Raw genomic sequence first — 25,860 nt, forward strand, 5'->3', positions numbered from 1 at the left:
CTGGCGTGCTGCGGCCCATGGGGTCGCAAAGAGCTGGACATGACTGAGTGACTGAACTGAAGTGAAATCATGTCTGACTCTGCAACTCCATAGACTGTGGCAGGCCAGACTTTTCTCTGTCCTCCACTATCTCCCAGAGTTTGCTCAAATTCATGTCCATTGAGTCAGTGATGCTATCGAACCATCTCATCTTCTGCCACCCTCTTCTCCTTTTGCCTTCAATCTTTTAAAGTTTTGGAGCTTCAGCTTCAGCAACAATCCTTCCAATGAATATTCAGGGTTGATTTCCTTTAGGATAAATGGTTTGATCTCCTTGTAGTCCAAGGGACTCTCAAGAGTCTTCTCAAGCACCACAATTTGAAAGCATCAATTCTTTGCTGCTCAGCCTTCTTTATGGTCCATCTCTCACATCTGTACTTGATTACAGGATAAATCATAGCTCTGCCTATACGGCAAAAACTTTGCCTAATGTGTTGCTTTGTTGGCAAAGTGATGTCTCTGCTTTTTATCATGTTTCTAGGTTTGTCATAGCTTTCCTTCCAAGGAGCAAGGGTGCTTTAATTTCATGGCTGCCATCACCATCCACAGTGATTTGAGAGCCCAAGAAAATAAAATCTGTCAATGCTTCCACTTTCTCTCCTTTTATTTGTAATGAAGTGATAGGACTGGAAGCCAGGATCTTAGGTGTTTTTTTGTTTTTTTTTTTTTGATGTTGAGTTTGAAGCCATCTTTTTCACTCTCTTCTTTTACCCTCATCAAGAGACTCTTTAGTTCCTCTTCAGTCTTTGCCTTTAGAGTGGTATCACCTGTGTATCTAGGTGGCTGATGTTCAGTGCTGGCTTTTTTTCAGATGGCTTTTTGTCATTCTCTAGAATTAACTGGCCACTTTTGTGTTCCCATGCATGCTCAGTCCCTCACTTGTGTCTGACTCTTTGTGACCCTGTGGACTGTAAGCCACCAGACTTCTCTGTCCATGTCCATGGAATTTTCCAGGCAAGAATACTGGAGCAGATTGCCATTTCCTACTCCAAGGGAATCTTCCCAACCCAGGGATCGTACCTGCATCTTTTAAATCTCGTATATTGGCAGGCAGGTTCTTTACCACTGCACCACCAGGGAATGCCCAGGGCACTCGGCATATTTCTTTATTAAGACATTTGTCAATTGACACCACAAGTAATTATCTATAAACTCTTTTCCCTTGGTCGACTGTGAACCACATGAAGGAAGGACTGTGTTTAAAACTTGTTCATTCTTTGGGTCTCCAGACACTATCACAACTTCTAAAACATAGCAGCTAATAGCTAAATTGAATTTTTAATCTCATTTGGACAGACTGAATTGATATTTACTTTTAGTTGAGTAAAAATTTACACTTAGACCTACTTGACCTTCTTTGTCCTCTCAGCCTGTAAATCTATTAATGCAGTGCGTTTAGTATATGAAACAATTCAGGCTTGTTTATGGAACAATTCAGGCTTCTTCCTCATATTTGGAATTATTCTTTGGAAAAGTTAAGCATGTAATTCTCTTAATTTTGATAGCACAAATTTCCCATTAGGCATGTTTTCTTGGGATAAGGAATTTATTTCCTTTGGATAGTTCTGATGGTGGCTTAAAAGTTTAAACTATTTAATATATAATCACATTACTTCTAAAAATAAGAGTATAGAAAATTTGAAAAGTAGAAAAAAATAATTCATAATGAAATTTCTCACAAAGGGATGTAAAAATACTGTAATATGACTGCTGAATCTGACAGAGTTTAATGACTCCAAGGCAGTGAAGATTCTTTGGCTACATCTGGCCCTGTAATTGATTTACAATGTCTGCCGTGATGCAAAGGGAGTGCCATGTATAAGCCATCCTCATCCTAAACATAATCACTAATCACATGGTAAAGATTTCTTTCTAGTCATATTCACTCACGTAAACAATTTATGCCATTTTAGTTATTGTGCCATGGTTGAAAAATTAAAGTAGAAAAATAACGTCTAGAACCAAGGAGATGACAACTTTAGTGCACTGCACTTTCATTGAAAGAAAGAAAGTGAAAGTGGAAGTTGCTCAGTCATTTCCAACTCTTTTTGACCCCATAGGTAATGTGCTCCATGTAGATGATATACATGTGGCTTTGCTTCTGTTTTTTTTTTTTTTTTGTCCTCTTCACTAAGGTGTCATTTGTATTCAATAAAATGCACCCAATTTAAGTGTGGTTTGATATACTTCAGTAATTATATAAAATCTTGTAGATACCACCACTAGCAAGATGCTGCTGCTATTATTAGGGTATCTTAAAACAGAACTTTAGTAGCCTGAAGTGTATGTGGAAGATCAAGATTATGAAACGATCAGAACTGATGCGTACTGAGACTGAAGGAAGGAACTGGACATTTTTTTACTTGAAGAAAATTCAACAGTGAAACATGACAGAGTTCTTCATATATTTGAAGGGTCATCATTGAAAAAAAGAATTGGATAATTTCTTGATGTCCTTAAGGTACAGAACAAAAAGCAATATGTGAAGACTACAGGGAGGTAGATTTCAGCTGAACTATGAGGAAGATGTTTTAGGAACTGGTGTCTTACAAAGTAATGAGATACCAATAGTTGCATGTACTTAACCAAACATTTAACATGTTAGGAATTTATGGTAAAATTTCCTAAATTGGATGGAGGTTAGAGAGGATGATCTCTAAATATGCTCTTGTGAAATATTTTTTGAATGAATGAGATCACTGTGGTAGTTAGCAGGCTTAGATGGTGAAGTACTCACAGGAGAAATGGGATTTGAGTTGAAGTAGGGAGGCCTTGGGGGTTTCAACTAGGTACAATGGAAGGTAGGTGGAAGTAATAGAAGAAAAGTATTAGAAAGATAAAGGTATGCAACAACACATTTCCAATCAAATTGGATTGTTTTAAATAACCACTTGGATTTTATGGATCACAAATCACTGAAATAGGAAGAAAAATAGTCTCTCTTACGTTGCTTCTCTTATTCTTCTCTTTATTCTTAAAATGGATTTGCACAAAAGAGAAGAAAGACTTTTATCTATTTGAACAAACTCCCTGGTCTCTTAAGCAGAACCAATGGTCTTAAATTGATAAATGGCACATAGCTACAAACAAATATATAGTTTTCATTTAAAAGCACCATATGGATTTGCTTTTCTTTCAGGCAGATAATGGGGCTTTTTTCCTCATAGTTCAACTGACAAAGAATTGGTAGATTTTCTCTGTAATTTGCTATTATCCTAAAACTCAAAAGCAAACCCAAATGCCATCAGTGGCTATAAGCTGTGATGTATTTGTAAATGGAAATTTGACCACTTCAAATAGCAAACTCTTCATTTCCATTAGAGCTTTATGAACTGTCTGATTGTAGATCAGGATAAAATGTACACTATTCTGTAGACTGCTAGGATATACCAGGCAAGATGATGAAAACAAAGGCAATTATTTGTTCTAGAAATAGCATATTTCATTAGGATGTCATGCATGACTATAGCCACATTGGTGCACCTTGCTTTTTGTTGGATTTATGCCCTCGAACTTATAGAGAAGTCTTCTTTTTTAGGTAAGAATATTTGCCTCTGGACATCTTTCTTATGTATATCTTTTAATTATGAGTTTAAAATACAACATTTTATACACCACCGAAATTTAATAAATACCAGTTAATTTGGTAATCATCTTCCCTGTAACTCACAAAAAACTGTATATTAAAAAACAAAGATAAGATATTCCTCATTATTTTTGCAAAGAAAAATAAGGATAAAGGTTAAATAAATTATTTTTGTAGGAATAAACACAGGTAAAAACAAAGTTTAATGGATCAGAATTGACAGAAGTGACAAAATATTTTATTATAAATAGAAGAATATAAATATGGTTATGAAAGAGAATCAGGAAAAATGAGAGTTTTACACAGAAAAAATGATGGAACTTCAAAGTTACTGTTCTGAATATCCAAGCTAGTGACCAATTCAGACAAAATATAGGCTATTTTGTTTTTCTTATTCAGATAAAAACAATGTGAGTAGAAAGCCAAAAGTCTTAGACTTTTGTTCTTTTTGAGGGAACTGACAAGAAATATTCCTGAATGAAACAGAAGTGTTTGCCTACCCTGTTGGCATAAATGAATGTTCTTAAAATAAGTTTACTAGAAAATTTCTTCTTTTGTGTGGTTTGAGAAAAAACAGGCATAAAGGATAGGATCCTCCTTTCTCTAGATTCACTATCTTTGAATACCTCCATATTGGATGTAGGAATAGCCCTTTGATTATCTTTGCTATCTGGGAATAGGTTATTTGGATTTGGCTATCCTAGTTTGCTATTGGTTTTGTGGTATTATTGTAGGTTGAGAAATCTTCACATCTGTGTAATCCTTGATGGTTTTTTCTGTGAAGTAGAGTTATAATATGCCCAATTAGGACATGTTTGGAGGTTGACTCTACTACTTTTTAGTTATGCTACTTTGTATAAGTTATTGAACTATTTTGAGATTCAGATTTTCACCATGAAGTGGGCTTTAAGAATACTCAGTTTAGAAGGACTGATGTGAAGACTAGAGAATGCATGTAATGCATCTAATGTAATGTCAAGTTTATAATACATGAATCAAAGATAAACCACTATATTTATTGTTAGGGGAGCTAGAAGACATCATAATGTTTGAAAGGAAGGAATGTGATTCATTTGTTGTTGATTTGGTCAAACCTGAAAGGTACCAGTTTCAGCTATACTGGGAACTTCACAATCTTGGCTCTAAATATTTTCATTGTCATTCATTTTTAGTTATTCATTCTACAGGCATCTGTTGAGTACCCACTACATTTCAAGCACTACTCTAAATTCTAAGGATAGTCAGCCCTCAGTATCTAGACACAATTGAATCTAGGACCAGCACCTCCACTCCTGCCACCCTATACCAAAACCTGCAGATGCTCAGTACCTCATATAAACTGGAATAATATGTGTACATAGCCTAGGCACATAGGCTATGTACATAGTCTATCTTCTCAGATACTTTAAATCCTCTCTAGATTACTTATAATTCCTGGCAGGCTACAGACCATAGGGTCACAAAGAGCTGGACATGACTGAAACAACTTAGCAGGCTGGCACATGGTGTGAAAGGGGGGCCCACTTATTGCTGAGTGTAATCATTATCACATGGTGGGAGTAGTAAATGAAGCTTTCAAAGTACATAGGGATCTGGACACCATTCCATGGGAACCGAGGTGGCCCTGATGATGTTTAGCAGAAATCAGATACCAGATTTTCATTTTATAAAGATCCTTTGAGCATCAGTGTTGAGTATGTACCTGATGAATGGGAGGTAGATACAGGGAACTAGTTGGAAGTCACGAGAGTGCATCCCCTCGTAAAATCTATTCCTGATAATTTAGTATTGCAATGATTGTTAATTCAATTCAGTTAACGTTTACACATTACCACTCTATGTGATTATGCCCATTAATGAAAATGATCAGTATTGCTTCAAAAATATTTATGTCACTTTCTCCCGAAGTCTTTTTTCTACATAGCAAAAAGAAATTAATGAGGTGATTTGAGTAGTCAAGTCTAGTTATGATTTTGTGTATATTAAAGCTTTTCTCCCAACAAACTTATTTTGCTATCTGTGGAATTATACTATGCAGATGTGTCAATATGCACATTTAAATAATAAAATAAATACCCCATATACCCAAAACCCAGTTTAAGAAATAAAGTTTACCAATACAATTCAAAGCCACTTGTATGCCTGTCCCATCACATTCTCTCCCTGCTCCATTATCTATAATTTTACACACCTGTTTTATTTTCCGTTAGAATTTTGTCATCTTGCAATTTCTTTGTTTAAACTCTTCCTCCTGCCCCCATGGCAACCTAAGAGAGGATTAAGATTTGTAGTGTCTACCCTATGTCTGATTGATGTGCGTGAGAATATTCCCCAGTTGGTATTATAGCACAGAGCTGGTGAGGTGAAAGCACATTTTATGTTAGCACAGAGTCAAAAATACTTGGAGCACTGGAATGCACATATGTTATCTTTGAACTCCTGCCAAATCATAAAAGGATGTAAAGAGATATAAAAACTATTCTACTATAGAATGAAATATTGTCATCAAGATCATAGATTCCTTGGTGTCTGTCATTCATATTTTCTTTGAAACAATATTGGCTATTAATTACTCCTCTCTTTTCTAGGTCAATAGAAACTATTTTCTAGGTCTTCTTTGATGTTTTACAAAACACCACTTCTACAAAGCCCTTTAAATAGTGTCAGCACAACGTATTCAATGAACATCAGCTCACAGTGTTGTTGCTGTTATTGTCATTATCACTATCACCTCTGTTCTACCATAGATATCCTATAATTCAATTAAGAGAAATACAATAGTGAGAGAAGTTATTGTATAATTTGGGAAATTTTTGCTGCATTAATGATAAAGCACTATGTTCAATATTTTGGTAGTTTTACAGATAAATGGAAATTCAGTGACCTTATAATTAGATTTTTGTGCAACCTGTCTTTCCATATCCATCAGTATGATCAACCCTTTTCAAAGCATCATTTTCTATATTATTCAAAACATGAAAGCAGCAGCTCAGCAGTATTTCTTTTCTTCCTGAGCCCACTGAGACAGCCCTGACATAGCTCTAGGTAGGGTCACAAGAGCAATTCTGGCCAGTAAAATATGTTACTTCTAAATGGCAGCAATGAGAAGCCTCTGCATGATTCTCCTGTCTCTATTCCTCCAGTAGTATTCATGGAAATTGTTTGTTGGGAAGGTGGAGAAGCAAGGTTGAAACATCTTAGATTATTAAGAGGTGGACACAGAAGACTGCTGCCCAGGAGGGTGACTTGACCTATAGCACACTTTGCATCAACTAGAAATAAATTACAGGTGTTAAGCCACTGAGATTTTTGAGGTTGTTTGTTACCTAGTCTGTCTTGATTAGTACAAAGTACTACTTTATTTTTTATGCACAACTAATACTGGCATCCTTGTCTTAAAGAAAAAGAGCACATTACTCATCTTAATAGACTCTCACTGTACTAAAAGGATGAAGACTTGGGAGATAAATATTTATTGCTGTTGGAGTTCACTTGCTTTTATTCGGCATTCTAATGGTTGTTTCCAGATACTTAAGTATATATAATAAACTGACCGTAACATTTCATCATTTTAACATATAAATACTGAACATCACATAATAGCTTATTGCAGAGATTAGTGTTGGCTAAGAATATACATAGATATACTAATCTTGAATTCTATTGCCATCACAAATAAAGCAATCTAGATGGTGATGATCTTAGAAGAATAGGATCTAATATTAAATTCAATCATCAGGTTATTTTGCAGATGGCAGTTTGTTGTGGGTGGAAAACTTTATCTAAGACTGAAGAGGCCACAACAAATGCTGATTCGACAGAGTTTGTGGCTAGCCACTAGACTAAGTTATGCTGCAGGAAGAAATTATCTTAAAAATGATTTGCAACAAGTTTGATACCCACTTGTATTACATACCCATTTTTGATCATATGGCTCTGCTCTGGATCCTCAACTTCATTTTAGGACTCAGGCTGAAGGAGCAACTGCTATCTGAAATATTTCTGGTCTTGAGCTATGCTCACTAGCTTGGTTCCTCCAGTGGTGAAAGCAGCTGTGGTCCTCTGAAGAGCCGGTCCCTGTGATCCATGGTCGTTCTTGCTATGAGACTGATCTTTAAAGCCTGTATTCTTCTTCGTTGTTCATAGCCATATTTGTACATCTCAACTTTGCTAGTGTCTGGGTAGGGTGAAATAAAAGAGAATCACTCATGCGGTGCCCGAAAAGACTGGAGAACCCGGTCTCATCCTGCTCTTACTTTCCCGGTGAAAGGACCTCTTTCTAGCTGGGGTGTCCCCTCTTCGTGCTATACAGTGGCAGCTTAGAGGATCAGATGTTACAGGGAAAATGAAGCTGTTCTTCCTTTTTCATTCAAGTATTCTCAGTTTTGTTTGTTTCACTGTGTTGCCGATGTTTTCTTAAGTGAACTCCTGCACTCTCCCGGAACTGTTATTGAGGGATAGCTGTCTAATTGTTGATCTTTGTGGTCATGGAGGCTGGGGTCTCCTACTTTGCCATTTCAGCCTGTTTCCTCCGGTCTCGAAATGCATTTCTTTATTTGGCTTTAGAGAAAACATAATATCATATTTCCTACTTAACTGACCTTTACTTAACAGTTTCCTTTGTTTGCTTCCTCTGTTCCACCTCTAACATTGGAGGGTACTCAGGGCCAGGCTGTGCTCCTTTTTATTTGGTCTATTTATATAAACTTTTCAGGTGAGATCTTTTAGTCTTAGGGCTGGAAAGAATCTCAATTTATCTCTAGCATCAACTCGGCATTCTTATAAGCATGACTCTAAGATTCCAGAAGTCAAATCATGCCCAAAGCAAAACTTCTCCTCTCCTCTCCTGTACTTGCCCATCTGAGTGAATGGATCCTATCTACATGGTAATTACCAAAAATTTTGGAATTATTCTTTCTCTTATGTCTGCTACCATCTTTTCTACAAATATATCCTGTGAATTTTACTTCCAAAATACAGTTCAAATTCACCCAATTCTTTCAATTACCCCACATTTTCTCGGCAGTGGTCACAGGACTGGGAAAGTCAGTCTTCATTCCAATTCCAAAGAAGGGAATTGCCAAAGAATGTTCAAACTACTATACAAGTGTTCTCATTTCACATGCTAGCAAAGTTATGCTCAAAATCCTTCAAGCTAGGCTTCAGCAGTACATGAACCAAGAAATTCCAGACATACAAGTTGGATTTGAAGAGGCAGAAGAACAAGAGATCAAACTGCAAACATTTGCTGCATCATGAAGAAAGCAAGGAGTTCTGGAAAAACCTCTATTTCTGCTTCCTTAACTATGCTTAAAGCCTTTGACTGTGTGGATCACAAGTGTGAAGAATTCTTAAAGATACGGGAGTACCAGACCATCTTATCTACCTCCTGAGAAACCTGTATGTGAGTCAAGAAACAATAGTTAGAACTGTACATGGAATACTGACCAGTTTAAAATTGGGAAAGGAGTGTGAGAGGCTGTATGTCATCACCTTGCTTTTTTATTTAACTTACATGCAGAGTACATCATGGGAAATGCCAGACTGGATGAATCACAAACTAGAATCAAGATTGCTATGAGAAATATCAACAACCTCAGATATCCAGATGATACCACTTTAATGGCAGAAAGTAAAGAGGAACTAAAGAGCCTCTTGATGAGGGTGACAGAGGAGAGCAAGAAAGCTGCTTGAAACTCAACATTCAAAAAACTAAGATCATGGCTTCCAGTCCTATTACTTCATGACAAATAGAAGGAGAAAAAGTGGAAGCACTGATGGATTTTATCTTCTTGGGCTCCCAAATCACTGGATGGTGACTGTAGCCATGAAAGTAAAAAGCACTTGCTCCTTGGAAGGAAAGTTATGACCAACCTAGACAGCATATTAAAAAGCAGAGACATCACTTTGCTGCCAAAGGTCCGTATAGTCAAGACTATGGTTTTTCCAGTAGTCATGTATGGATGTGAGAGTTGGACCGTAAAGAGGGCTGAATGCTGAAGAATTGATGCTTTCAAACTGTAGTGTTGGAGAAGACTCTTGGGAGTCCCTTGGACTGCAAGGAGATCAAACCAGTCAATCCTAAAGGAAATCAATCCTTAATATTCATTAAAAGGACTGAAGCTAAAGCTCCAAAACTTTGGCCACTTGATGCAAAGAGCCAACTCATTGAAAAAGACCCTGATTCTGGGAAAGATTGAAGACAAGAGGAGAAGGGGGCAACAGAGGATGAGATGGTTGGATGACATCATAGACTCAATGAACACGAGTTTGAGCAAACTCTGAGAGACAATGAAGGACAGGAAAGCCTGGTGTGCTGTAGTCCATGGGGTCACAAAGAGTTGGACATGACTTAACAACTGAACAACAGTAATAAAAACTTCTGTTTCAAGACATTTTCTGTTGTTTGAACTACTGTTAACAATCAGCTAATAAGCTTGTTTAAACTCTGATTCTTTGAATCTCCCCACTGAAGCCTGAAAGAGCTTTTGAAATCCTACACTGCACACATATTTCCAGGCTTAAGAACTTCTAGGAATTTCTAATGAAAATAAGCTTATATTTGCCCTTTGACCTTTTTACTAACTCCTCATTTTACTTGGATATTCTTCCCATAGATTTTATCACAGTTAACTTCTTTGTGTCATTTTGATCTTGCATAAATACCACATCCTCAGAGATAACTTCTGAAATCCTCAGTCTAAATTTGCATTCACTATCACATTGCACTCTTAATTTTCTTCCAAATACTTATAACTACCTGAAAAGCTTCTTGGCTATTTGTTTGTTGATTTTCCTTTACTTGCAGTGCGAGCGCCATGATGAACAATGACATTCTCTGTATCTTTTAACCTATGTCTCAGCAACTTGTCTATTGCTTTCACATGTAGGCACTATTTCTTAATAAAGAGAAACATCATTGGGCCTTATAAGTGGACATATACAAAAATTATAAAATAGTTTAGGAATAAATTTATTCTATCTGCATTAACAACCAACATCTCGGGAATCACATTCACAGTCTAAAAACTGATGCTATTGAATAAAAAGCAGTTACTGAATTCTGTTTACTTAAGTACCTGTTAAGTGGCAAGAAGCTACAAAAATGCACCAGGAGGAGCCCATCAAGTAGAAGGTTGGAAGAAAAAAAAAAAACCAGAATGGCCAAATCTTCCAAATTAAGTAGAAGTTTACCAAAATCTGAACCTATTGTGTGAAGCACATAAGACACATTTTATTAGCATCACTTAAGAGTCACAAAGAATATAATCAATCTGATTTTGGTATTGACCATCTGGTGATGTCCATGTGTAGAGACATTACTTTGCCAACAAAGGTCTGTGTAGTCAAGGCTATGGTTTTCCAGTGGTCATGTATGGATGTGAGATTTGGACTGTGAAGAAAGCTGAGCGCCAAATGATTGATGCTTTTGAACTGTGGTGTTGGAGAAGACTCTTGAGAGTCCCTTGGACTGCAAGGAGATCCAACTAGTCCATTCTAAAGGAGATCAGTCCTGGGTGTTCTTTGGAAAGACTGATGCTAAAGCTGAAACTCCAATACTTTGGCTATCTCATGTGAAGAGTTGAAGCATTGGAAAAGACTCTGATTCTGGAAGGGATTGGGGGCAGGAAGAGAAGGGGACGACAGAGGATGAGATGGCTGGATGGCATCACCGACTCGAGGGACATGAGTTTGGGTGATGGACAGGGAGGCCTGGGGTGCTGTAATTCATGGGGTCGCAAAGAGTCAGACACAACTGAGCGATTGAACTGAACTGAAGAGTCACAAATCAGACTTCCCAGGTGGCACTAGTGGTAAAGAACCCACCTGCCAATCCAAGAGACATAAGAGACACAGGTTTTATCCCTGGGTCAGGACAATCCCCTGGAGGAGAGCATGGCAACCCACTCTAGTATTCTTGCCTGGAGAATGCCATGGACAGAGGAGCCTGGCAGGCTATGGTCCATGGGGTCTCAAAGAGTCAGACATGACTGAAGTGACTTAGCATGCATGCAAGAATCACAAAGAGCAGTGAAAGGGAAAGCAAGAAATGAATCCCAAGTCAGCTGTTGTTACTGAAGACAAGTTCATATTCCTATTAAAATAGAGTGTCAATAGAAAATGACAGTGTGACTTCATAAGAAGTACATGATATTGAGCCCAAAAAGAAAGTGAGATGAGTACAAAATACTATATAAATAGCAAAAGGATCATGATAGAAGAAATTAATTGCCATTGTTGGTAATCAGAATGATTAGATTAATCTTTTTGGTAGGCAACTTTATAGAATTAAATCCTTTCTATCCCAATGGGTGCTGCAGACAATTAAACAAATATTTTCAGTAATGCATTATAGAAGCAGAGAAGAGAGAACATTTCACAGGTTAATTTGGCCAAATGTTCAATGTATTTCATGTCAGGTGCTCAGTGTCAGACTCCTCAGTTACAGTTCACCCATATAAAATCTTAGCTGAATATTAAGAACTGGTTAAGAGCTCAGTTTGTTAAATATTTTATTTTTTGTCTACATAATATCTTTGCTCTAAACTTGTTGGATTATTGCATTAACAAAGGAAGAGTTTGCTTTAAGTAAGATGAACTCCATGCCTTTCATTCTCATCAGTTGAGGTTTTGATAACTGAGGCCTGCTACCCTTAGCAATGTGGCCTGTTCTTGAAACGTTTTAATAGAATGGTTAAGAAAACAATAAAAAAAACAAAATTCATCAACACTCTTTAAATAAGTTTTCAATCTTTAACATGAATGAGTAGAACAATTCTTGGGATTCCCAGGGAGGGCAGTGGTAAAGAATCCCCTGCCAATGCAGGAGATGCAAGAGACGCAGGGTCTGATCCCTGGGTCTGGAAGATTTCCTGGGGTAGGAAATAGCAACCCGCTCTGGTATTCTTGCCTGGGAAATCCCATGGATAGAAGAAGCTGTTGGGCTACAGTCCATGGGGTCTCAATGAGCATAAGAGTACATGTCTGTGTTAGAACAATTCTTATAGCAGTCAGATGGTTCTTGACTGTTGGGGCCTTGTTAGCAATGCACAGGATGAAATAGAAAGAAGTGGGTATATCCTCACAGGGAATAGAGTTGAGAGAATCTAAAGAGAGGAAAGGATTATACTTACTAGTGGATATATTTTTGAACTCCTTAGGAATATTTTGTAGTTTGTGATTGCAGAGCACTGTGGGATTTTGTTATATTGTGTTTCCCTAGGGTCTTATCATTAGCTGGTTACCTAATTAGTACACGGCACATTCTTGCCTATGTTCTATTTGCACTGCAGATGCTTTCTTTTCATACATCATTCACACATGCAGCAATTACAAATTGGTAAATGACCTCATGTTATAATTACACTAATAGATCTGTATTGTTTCATTTGGAGAAGACTTTGGAGAAATGAGATATCTGACATGTATGAGGAGTGGCTGCAATTATATTCTCTCTTTATGTCTGGAACATAAAGTAAGGAAAAAAGATAACTTTTGTCATAAAAGTATCATATACTCTGTTTCATGAAATCTTTATGTAGAAATTTCTCTTTAGAATGAGTATAAACCTCCCACCACTATTTCAATGTTGTACTTTTTATTGGACATAGATTATTTGGACTTATCAAGTAGAACTGATGATCTAATAAGTTGATAGTGTCCTATACTGTTAAAATCAGGAAAAGAGGATGATTATTCTCCCTTAAAACTGCTTGAAAAACAGTCTTGTTTTTCTAATAGCTATAAAAATCCACAAATAAACTATAATCATCATCTTGAAAATTGTTGCACCCAAACCAGTAGCAAATTTCAAGGGAAATGTACATTCTTCAAATATAGATTCCAATATGAAAAAAAGAGAGACAAAATAGATTAGTTCCTCCCTCACCTACCTTCCTTTCAGGTAATGAGGTACCTTACGAAGTTGTGTTGAGATGATTCCCAGAAAGGATTTGTATCATATGAACATGCTGATAAGATAATCTAAAATGTTATAGCCAAGTATATACACAGAATTTCTTTGTTAATTTGACCACATATAACTCTTTTTTAAAGTTAGTCCACAGAAATAATCTCTATCCCTACTTTCGGGATCTATTGCCAAGGTATGTGAAAACACTTTACAGCTTAGTCTATGATATGTTAACTGTTTTCATTGTTGACATTCACAAAATATTGACACAGTTTTGATTTTCTTTGTATTGACCAGAACTTAAAGGTAAGTGAAGTGTCATAGAATTTTTCTCTACCCTAAACAATTATCAGGTGAAAACTATAATTATCATAATTAATGTGGCAGAGTGACAAAAAATAGCTTTATAGTTGGAAAAGATGTATTTTAGTCTTTGCATAATGTTTTATGGGATTTGAAACAATTAAATAATAAAAGTTTTTAGGTGTACTTGAAGTGGTATTCCTGCAAAAGTTCCATCATGTCCATAATCTACTCACTGGAATTCTATTTTATTGGCTTAGATCTCAATCTGGAAGGTACTTGTCCAAAAGATTCAGGAATATAAGACAGATCATATATTTTACAGAAGCACTTCAGGAGAGAAAAGAAAAGAGAGAAAGTGAAGAAGGAAGGAAGGAAAGGTAGAAATATATAAGAAGAGTGGGAGGAAAATAAAAGAAGTAAAATATGACTCTTTTAAAATGTACACATTAATCGTGCATACACACTCATATTTCAGAATTATAAGCATATGAAAAAATAAATGTACAATTTAGAAAGAAGGGACAAAACTTATTTACCTGGCTATGCACATACATGCCTACCAACTACAAGCTCCAACAGTACCTACACATTAAATGATGGCATTGAGCAACCATTTAATTTGTTTGGATTTATAGTTTCTTCTTCTAAAGATGCTTGGGGGTGACATCATAGAACACAATTTTCTAACGTGATGTGTGGCTTCAGTACGTGGTCTCATTCTATATTCATGGAGATGTAGATTTTCTTCCTTTTTGGAGACAAATCTAGAACTCATATCTGTGGAACACCAAGAAATGTCAGGGGGCACCACTCACATATTTTAAGTATCTAATGTAAACTCTGTTAGACTCCATGTGGTTTTTGCCCAGCTTCTTCACTGTCCTGGTTTTGCTCCCTGAGGTCTTCGTTATACATTTAACATGGTCACTATTAAGGTCAGGTTTGTTTTTAGGCTGTCTGGCAACTTTCTCCTCCCCATCACCAGTAGCTCTTCTCACAGACATTTTCCTCGAGTCTTTCTCATCTAGTCACACAGTGCTTTGGCTGACCCTCACTCCTACAGGGTAGATTTAAACTTTGCTTCTTTAGTAATCTCAGGGTTTTTCTTAGATTCTGTTTTGGTAACGTGAGACTCACTTCCCCTACCCCCTGAACTAGTTGCTGTCAGATAGAACCCAGAATTACATTATTCCACTCTCTTCTCTTCATAGCTATTGTTATTTGATTTTATTATTATTTGTTTTTAAACCACGCATTGTTCTTCTCTGCTCAAAGCTTGGCATTCTGAACTCTGAGTAATATTTCAAACAGGATGAAATGAGGTAGTGAGCTGCACTGTGCCAAAATGAAATGCTTGCCCCTTCTAATCAGTGCAGTTAAATAAGAAAGACTTTGTTGAATGTCTTATAAAGCATTCCTAAGTACACATTTTATATGTAGCTGAGTGAGGAAACAATTGCAGTACTGTGAGTGGCTTCACAGCCTAAAGCTGAATAACACATTGAAACAACTTCAAGTACTGCGATTCTCTTTTTGAGAACTAACGTGCTTTTCTTCATTGGAATAGTCTTTCCTGATATTCACATTTGGGGATACTGAGAATCTTAATTTAGGCATTTCCATTTGATTTTCCTTGTCCCTTTCTTTTGTTTGATGATCATAATTGAGTGAATTGGCTGTAGTAACTCACAAGTCTATTTGCCTTGCTATCAAGCAAATACGTTTTCTGAAAGGCATCGTCTATTTTTAATGGAAAATTTCCCCCATTTGCTAGTGGGAAGTGAGAGAGAGGAGTGAAGAAAAATGACAACTTGAAAGAAAGTCATACTAAAGGCAGTCTTGGTAACCTAGCTTATTAGGTACCCAGTGGGCTAATCTCTGGCACAGGAGAAAAAAAAGAATGGGAATGTGTGGTCATTCACCCATGGGCTTTGAAGTTAAATGAATAGTTTCAGTGTCCTGACCGCCATCTACCAGATTTGCGATGGGAAGCAAACCACACAATTTCTGTGGGCCTCAGACTCATCTTCTCTAAAACAGGATCGTAACAGGTCTTCCTTTTCATGATTGAGAACTTTAATTTCTTTTATTTTAAGAATGCACAAGCCTATGAACACAATGTTATTTAATCCTGGGGCTGTTGCTATTGTCACATAGACCTTTAAACATATGTTCAAAAATGACAGGGAGAGTTGCACTCCTTCAGCCAAATCCATTCATCAAGCAGATATTGCACTCAAAGAATTAGTTAGAAGGAAATGCACACATTTGCTTCTTTCCCTAGTATCTTCCATCTTAATTTTAATGACAAATTTTAAAGAACAGATGATATAGCAACACTTACCTAGAAAAGATACATGTAGGAAAAGAAGCTTGAGAAATATCTGAAAGAAGAGCAATTTTTACAACTAAAAGTTTATAAATACACTGATTAGGACAAAATTTTTACTTTTCAAGAAAAAAATTATTTCAGTTTCCTCACTTGAGAAAATAATTCCAGTTATTTGTTGGCCTATGTTGAAATGTCATGAGTAGAATGGAATAGCATAATTTTTCTCCCTTGGGGTTCAAGAGTTTATTTCTTTTGATACAACAATAAATCAACTGACAAAATGGAATTTCTTTGCAATACATATGCACCAAGTTAGGCTGCAGGGACAAGTTGAGCTTCGGTTTAGTATAAAATCTCTGGAACATTTTATTATAAAACAATAGTGCTTGGAAACTCCTTAAAGAGGTAACTGTAAGAGTAACTATGAGAAGATTATATGATTAACAGCAGTAGACCTTAAAGTGATTTATGCAGCTTTTGAGATAGCTCACCAGGTCAAACAGCAATACTTTTGGGTGAGTACAAAATAATGCTGACTTAATTAATCTTTCTGACATTGTTATTTTCTTAAAGTGGACAAGATGGTAGAAATTTTATATGAATTAGTATAGTTCATTTTATTTTCAATGCAAATTAAGTTTTTTAAAATTTAAGAATCCATGCTCAATATTGTAACACCTTCATCTCATCGCATGTTTTGAAAACCCCATAACCAGATCGGTCTCTTAAAGAGACAAAAGCCAACTTTGTAGCTATAGACAAGACACAAACGTTAAGCCAGCTCATATTTTCCTATAGCTCCTCTTTCTAGTTAAGTCTGCAAACTAATTTGGATTAAACTAAAACAGACTTTTGCTCCAAGCAGTTTGGAAGTTTAAAGAGTTTGGCTAATTTTGGTTGTCTTTTCAAAATATTTCTTATATGGCTTCATGTCTGCGTTCTGGAAGGGGACCAATATGTGCTTAAATCTTGTAAAAAAAGTTGCTCTTTTCTTCTTCCCAGGCTTCTGAAAGGCAGCAAATGCATTGAAGTTCTAGAGATTTTTGTCTGCTTTCCTCAAAGTTCATTGTCACTAGGATCCAGAGACACTGGGGAAGAAATGTAGGATGTGCATTGTAAATTGTTTATTATTTTTCTGATATTCTAAAAGTTAGTAGGTACTTAAGTAAAATAATTTTTAAGAAAAGTGAGAAAGAATAGAAGAGTATGTTTTAAGTCCTTTCTCATCTTTTTCTCTCCTTCTTTCATACACACTATGACTTTATTTCTTGCCAGTTGAACCTGAAGGCAGGTTATTTTAATTTCTGCTTTAGATTCTGTGCTATCACTGGTGCATGGTACTACATAAGAAATCTACTCTTCTGAAAAATCTTTGCCACTGATGCCACATACAAATACCGTATGGACTAGCTCTCAGAGCCAAAGCAGGAAAAATCGCCAAAGGGTAAAAATAGTTCTTGATATGATGATATGCTGCTAAAAGCCACATGGTGTTTGGGTGCAGCATTTCACAGTCAAACAATCATAATTTCATGCCTAAAATGTGCATGTTATTTCAGGAAAATACAAAATCTGAGCATTGCACATTTGCTACAGAATGACCAGTGAGTGTTGCTATAATGATTTGTTTTTCTTTTACAAATGAATATTTCTTGCTGAGCCTTTTCATGCCATATTGCCTACGGGTGCAATGGGAGTATGTACAAGCTGAGGTGAAAGTAGGAGGGAGTATTTAGTATATCTGGTCTTTTCTGCTGAATTCTTATGATTCTACAAACTTGGTAGGGTATTTAAAAAGCCTCTCTTCTTTCTCCTCCAGAATGTTAGGTAATGTAGTCCTCATCTCAGAAGAACTGAGCTTTGCTGGGCTGCCTGATGGCAGGCGACAACCTTTCAGTCAGAGGCTTATATTCTGTCCCTAAAAGTCCTAGAGTTCCCACATAATCTTTAATAAATCTTTAAATAAATCTTCAAACAGCAGGAAAACTCTCCCTCCCTTAAAGTTGCAATGTATTTGAGAGGGTTCAATGATCTTAGGCCACAGCCATTACAGTGTAGACACAAGAAAGTAATGACAGTTTCACTCAGTACTTTTCATATATTACTTAAGCTATAAAATGCTACATATTCTACAGGGTAAAAGGATAGTAAGGTACAAAGAGGAATTCACGGGGGCAAAAGTTGGAAGCAAAAAAGATTAACCAGGGTGTGTTTTGTTTTGTTTCATTTTGTTTTGGTAACAAAAAAGTTTCTCATTCAAAGAGAAAGATGAAGTCCTAGAATTATTAAACACAGATTGAAGTTTCATGGTACCTAATGACTAGGAAAACATTAAAAGCCTAGAGACAGAGAAACAAAAAGCAGTTGAAAGATTATGATTATCATGTTGATAGGTAGTCAATCTAAAAATCAAGCCAGGGTAACTGAAAGAAAGGTCTAATTTTTATTGATAATAATAATTGACAGTTTATATAAAGCTGTGTGCCAGGCACTTTAAGAAAATTAATTCATTTAATCATCTGTAGAAAACCTTATTACTGTACCCATTTTACACATAGAGAAACTGAGAAAGAGAAATTAAGATATCTTAAGCACATCTCTAGAATCCTGGCTCATTCGTAAGCTAGAGAGCTCCTAGAACTGAGGCTGAAGGTCAGAGACATAACCTGTCAGTATGACGTCAACATGGAACTAGAGCTAGGGAAAAGAATGACTAAGTATTGGATTAGTCAAAGAAGACTATGTGAAAAGGAAATTATAGTAAAAAAGTTGTTTGATGCAACTGAGTGATGCCAATGTGTACACTCATTATCTACCTTAGCTCAATATTTTCTAGGCCAACAAAAATGTATTTTAGAACTGTAGAGGCTTTTAAAGGTCATGTGGTTCAGCGGACATTTTTTTTTTTTTTCTTAGAAAGAAACTCACCTGAAGGACAACACTCACATGTAGGGCATATCCCCAGATGAAGATGCTGAGGGCTAAAGAGGTTATCATAAGGTTTTAGAGTTAATTAATAATTGAATGAGGGACCTGACTCAGCTGTTCTAATTTGTAGCTCAAATAAATGAATATAGGTCTGGTGAAGGATAGGAGAAGTCAACATCTCCAAAATCATACTACTAAAATGAATTTTTGGCATATTTATTGACTATTATATCTCCATTGTTGTAATAGTGCACATCACAGATGGGATTCCAATCACTGTATTTCCTTTATCTAGCGAAAGAGAGAAACAGGACAGTTGCAATACATACGTAACAGAATAAGGCATTCTCTGACCACATTGACAGGCAGGTTCTTTACCACTGTGCTACCTGGGAAGCTCCATTATAATAAATGTGGGTGGTAAGAAAGTATTATGTTAAAATCAAAGTGTTTTGGACCAAGTTGTGTCCCCTTCAAATCCGTATATTGAGACCCTAAGCCCCAATGTCACTGTATTGGGAGATACGGATGTTATGGGTGTAACTACAGTTAAATGAGGTCATAAAGATGGGGTATAAATCCTATAGAACTGATGTCTTTTTAGGAAGAGGAAAGGACATCAGAGCTCTCCATGTCTCTCTCCATGGATGACCAGAAGAAAGGCCATATGAGACACAGAGAGAAGGTGAAAATCTACACGTCGGAAAGAGCCCTAGTCAGGAGCTGAATTGGCCAGCACATTTAAGAAAATTCATTCCTTATGTTTAAGCAAACTAGTCTATGTTATTTTGTTATGACAGCTCAAATGATATAGTATAGTTTGAAGCTTCTCTCATTTTTAGTAGATAGTAGTGACATTTACCAATTTTGGAAATATGGGAAGGGGAGTTTTAGCTATGATTCTTAGAGCAGGAACCTCCCAAGGGGGAGTTAGAGATTAAAGAGAAAAATCTGGAAAGTGTAATGTCGCAGAAATCACTGATGATGACTTCAAGGAGGTAGTGGTCTACTGTCAAATGCAGTAGAGAAAACAAGAAAATTAAGAACTAAAGAGTTCATTGGTTTTATCCATAGGAAGCTTGCATAAGAATGATTTAAAATTTCAGTAGACTGGATGTGTTGTGAAGAGAATGCTCTCTCCAGCATTCTGCTGCCAGAGCATAATTGAATTATGACTCCAACCATTGTTTTTCTGGATTTACCAGCATTGGAGCCCAGTTCATATTTCCAGTTAGTTGCTGAAGGCTAACGACTGAGCACAGTGGTAGTGTAATGCAGATCCCTTTCTGAGAGCCTCAGCATTTCTTAACTGGGCAATTCTGCTTCTAGGTGTCTCCATTGGCCAGGCTGAAATGATCCTATATCTCTGCTACCATTAGAGACTCTTCCCAACCAATCCTCCTTCTTGCATGTCTCAGGAATGGCTCATTCCAGCACATCTGATAGTTTTCCCTACTTTATATGCTCCCTCCCTTTTCTTCTTTACAGGTATTTTCTCCAAGAAATCTCTTCTTGCACATTTAATTTTGTCCTGGTATCTGCTCCTCTGAAAATGCAAACTGGCAATTGGGGATCAATAAGAGGCATTAATAAAAGCTGAAGCAATTATGCAAAATGACATTTTCTAGAAATGTGGCTACTAAGAAGGAGTAAGCATTAAATGGGTAAAGAAGGTTCTCTGAGAAGTCAGAAAGGGTAGAATCTAGATACCAACAGAAAAGTAGCCTTCAAATAGGGTAACTCTACTATTTTCACACAACAGAGGTGCTAACAGCAAAGATGCAATGATTTTCTAGGGTTAGTGACAGGATCTTAAGGCAGTTTTTATTTTCTGGCTCCTTTGTATTCTGTAAATTAGAAGATAAAGTCTCCCTTGAGAGCAAAGGGCATGGTTAGAGATTCGAGGAAAGAAGTCTGAAATAACTGTGGTCCCTACAATGTACAGCTTTGGAGAGAGCAAATTAAGGAAACATAGCTGGACTTCAGGGTGGTAGCAAGGGCCAAGATGAATTTGGTTGATTAATTTGATGAACTCATTAAATTTTTTTAGTGAATGAGAAAAAGCAGAGTTGAATCTGTTTCCCTATCTTCAGATAATGCTTCTGAGTACATACATCCCTGTCACTGTTTTCTGCTGTTTGGGAAATTTGAATGAAATTGTTTCTGAAAGTTTGAATTACAATGACAGTGGTTTTAAGATCTCTCGTTCTTTAAGGACTGTGACAGAGTGTATCAGTACTAGAGAGATTTCTTGTCTTTAGTATAAATAGTGATACCTGATTGCTAATTCTTCACTAATAAAAATCAAAATGCTGAAACAATAAAAAGATTATCCTTAACTTCTTCTCATCTCTCCTTTGCATACCTCTTCTGAGGCATTTCAAATCTTCCTGATGGACTGCTCATGTAACACTCACCATCTGGTCCCATCATTTATAAATAATGGAAAAGGCAATGGCACCCCACTCCAGTATTCTTCCCTGGAAAATCCCATGGACAGAGGACCCTGGTAGGCTATAATCTATGGGGTTGCAAAGAGTCAGACACGACAGAAGGACTTCACTTTCACTTTCAAAGGGATACCATAAGGAATGCTATTTCACCTTAATAATAGCTTGAAAATGCATTGTCCTGATTGCAATTATAGTTTCATAATATGAGAAAGGAAGGGAGAAAAGAAGTAAATGTCTGAAGTATCCTATAACAAGAAAAGGCAATCATTAACAACAAACTGATGATAAAACTCAAAGATAACTTGAGTTTTCTTTCTTAAAATAGAAATAAAAAGGTCTAATTAGATGTGATACTGCCTCTGGGAATTGTGATATGCACACAGAAAAAGTGAATATCAGTTTCTTCATTGTGTTTGTCAAATCCCATAGGCAAATTTGTAGGTGGGTAGGGATGTAAATAGAGAATTTGAGTATGAATGTGTTCTTACTGTTAAATATACATATCATTTGTTGAAACTTCCATCACCTGAAGGCACAATCAAATGTGAACAACAAATACTTTGACCTGATGCTACAGAGAAAAAGAGAATGATAAGGTGTTGTGAAATTAAACACCATAGAAAATGATAGCAATTAGGAAATATATCAGTCTTTAAAGATGTTTACTACTTTACAGGAGACATAGATAAAAATGTATTAATGAAGTTTTAATAACAAGTATTAATATTCCTATATTTTATTCTGTTTTGTATGATAAACATTTGTTGGTTGCTTACACATTTTTGACAGCCTCCTATAGACTGTACGGAATTTAAGGTATAACACAAATTCATACTTTCATCTTTGGAGAAAATGTATCATTGTAAGTACACAGAGAATTTAAGGCTCACTATAATATACCATTTTATGATATCCTCATAAAAATGTTATTTAAAAAATGGACTATAATGGATTCAAATGTATTATTGTCCTTTTCATGAACAACATATTCTCTTCATCTTACCTTTCTTTTTAAATGAAGAAGTTGCCTTTATTTTTCAATTTTTAACAAAAGATTAAGATGTACAGAGAAGGCAATGGCACCCCACTCCAGTACTCTTGCCTGGAAAATCCCATGGATGGAGGAGCCTGGTGGGCTGCAATCCATGGGGTCGCTAAGAGTAGGGCACGACGGAGCGAGTTCACTTTCAATTTTCACTTTCCTGCATTGGAGAAGGAAATGGCAATCCACTCCAGTATTCTTGCCTGGAGAATCCCAGGGACAGGGGAGCCTGGTGGGCTGCCGTCTATGGGGTCGCACAGAGTCGGACACGACTGAAGCAACTTAGTATCAGCAGCAGCGGCAAGATGTACATACCAATTTTAGCAAATTCTTGTCTACTCACTGTACGTGTATGGAGAGCTAAAATTTGGCAGATTTTTTTTCAGAATTTTTAAAATTTGTGTGAGTTTGAGTGTATGTGTGCATGAATAATGTCAAGATAGTAAAACTATGATAAATATTTTAAAAAGAAATTTTTAAGACAAAAAACAAGTTTATCCTCATTGCACAACCTATCAGGACTTCACGAGGGACTACTTGGGGATAGATATCCTTGTGTTTGAGGTACGGTAAGAGTATTAAGCAGAGAGGGCAATGGCAACCCACTCCAGTACTCCTGCCCGGAAGGGCCCATGGACGGAGGAGCCTGGTAGGCTGCAGTCCATGGGGTAGCGAAGAGTCAGACACTACTGAGCGACTTCACTTTGACTTTTCACTTTCATGCATTGGAGAAGGAAATGGCAACCCACTCCAGTGTTCTTGCCTGGAGAATCCCAGGGAGAGAGGAGCCTGGTGGGCTTCCGTATATGGGGTTGCACAGTGTCAGACACAACTGAAGCGACTTAGCAGCAGCAAGAGTATTAAGATTTTCTGAGCAATTTAAAAAGAAATCAAAGAAATACTTAAGGTTTATTATAGTTTCTGTTGAAAGCATATTTTCTTTTTTAATCCATAGTCTATGCATTGGATACATGTGAACTTTTAATTAACTGGGACATCATTTTCAAATTATTCTGCTGAAATAATTTATCTAATAATTTGTAATCATTTTTTATTTAAAAAGAGAAAAATACATTTAATATCATGCCACAATTTTTACAAATCGTGTTTTCAGACAGTAAATCTTTTTGTGACAAGGATGATGTCTTTTAAGTTTTAAATTTCCCAAATATTTATAAAAACCAACTTTTAACTTTTATGTTTAAAGCATGCAGGTTGATGGCAGTTTTGAATAAACTAGCTCATAAGCTCATAAGCTAGCTTAATAAAAGCTTTTATATTCATGCCTAAATTTATGTAACTTATTTAACTTTTATAGGCTTCATTTTGTTTCCTGTGATCCTTGACACATCTAATGTTTGTTATAAGTAGATTCAACAGTTTTATATGTTCCTTAATACATAAACAAAATCAGTTTTCAGTCAAATTTAATAAAATTACGAATAAAAGGCACTGTTTCTAGCACATCACTGAATGGTTACAGTGGAGGTCTTGTCACTGCAGGCCTATATACTAAGGGATTTTTAATGTTTTTATTCTCTTTTTTAACGGCTTTGCCATTATGATAAAAACAAGAAAGGTTGATTCTGAGTAGTATGGCAATGTTTTCCCTAATTATTTCTTCATAAATCAGTTTCTCCTTTGGACCCTAGCACCCTGTGGTTTTCACTTTTTTTCAAAGACTGTATTTATTGGGAATTTTTTTTTTTTTTTGAAACTCAGTCAAGCTTCATGAGTTTGGAAATAGCTGAAGAAATCATTCTTAAAATTCAGATTCACACTATTTTTAAATTGGACTTGAGAGTGACAGGCAAGTTCCTTGCAGGATGGCCTCAGGGGAGGAGGAAGTGCCTGGGGCCCTAGCAGCTGAATGCCCCAGGCAATGTGTAAAGAGCTGGGAAGGCACCTCCCTGGACAGATTTGCTTGTTGCAGTTTTTTTTTTTGGTTTGTTTGTTTTATTTTTCCTTTTTCTTTCTGCTTTTGAATCAAGATGGAGAAATCATTTTGCTGTAACATTACAAAAAAAAAAGTCAGGCAAGACTTAACTCAGGAGATGTATGTTCTCGTCTCAGTGTGTGCCTGTAACTCCCACTGACAGTGATGGCAGTTATGCAGATGCATGCAGAAGAAAATAGACTCTTTTTAACATTAAACATCAGATTTGGGTCTCCCCAGAGAAAGCTGGTTACTGGAGTGGCTGTGAATGATGCATTTTCACAGAATGTTTTAGCCATAAATCAATCCTGAATCATACTTTTCCTAGAGTTCTTTGCAGCTCTTCTGAGATCTTAGCGTATCATGCACACACTGATTCTATTTCAGACTGAGCTTAAATACATTTACCAAAATAAGATCCAAATAATTAAATGTGACTTTTATAATTGTTTTCCTCTGAAGATCCAGAGCCTAATCTGGCTGTGGTTAATGGTTTTAATTTGACTTATAATACAGTGTCAGTTTATTTAGTTGAAATTAGTTTTCTATTTCTCTCCTTTTTGTAAGCGCTGCCTGTTTACTTAACAATATTTGGCTTTGCCTAATGATATGTACAGAAGACAGTGCTAAGTGGAACATCAGCTGTTTACATCAGCTCTAACAATTAATGCATGTTAATTTTTAATTACACTGATTGTACTAGAGGCAGAATGTATGTTTCTTCACAGAACAGATGTACTAGTCAGCTTGGCTGGTGAACATGCATATCGATCAGATGTTGATGCTGCCAGCAATTCAGCAAAGTCTGCTTAAGTGTCGGCTTCTAATGTACTTACAAGTTTATGGCTTAGAGTCCTGGTGGAGGCAATACAGCTCGATGCTATATCCTCTGATGTTTACAGATAATCACAATATGTCTGTTTTGTGGTTAGCATTCTACAGTGTTTGATTGGAAGACTGAATAGGTATGAAGGGATCTAAAGGTGTCTTGCGGACACCTTGTGGACTGCTTTCTCCATTCTTATTTTGAGGCAGTGTCTTTCAAGAATTTATTTTGCCTTTAAAGTTTTATTTTTTTAACTGATGGTTGTTGTGTTAATAATAGGTGCCTGACATGGATGACCACTGTCACCACAAGGAAAAACTGAAAAGTTAATATAGTTACTTACGATGAAATCTCTATCAAGCATTATCACCAGAGCTAGTTAGAAAACATATAGAAAATGCCAGTAGTAAAATTGCAGACAGTAGTCAGGCCTTCAGTCAATTGTCAATCGAATAAGAAGCACTTATTGAATACTTCAATATGCTGAGTATTTCACTAA

The sequence above is a fragment of the Ovis aries genome, chromosome 2 (genome assembly GCF_016772045.2).
Source record: "Ovis aries strain OAR_USU_Benz2616 breed Rambouillet chromosome 2, ARS-UI_Ramb_v3.0, whole genome shotgun sequence".
Classification (NCBI taxonomy): Eukaryota; Metazoa; Chordata; class Mammalia; order Artiodactyla; family Bovidae; genus Ovis; species Ovis aries.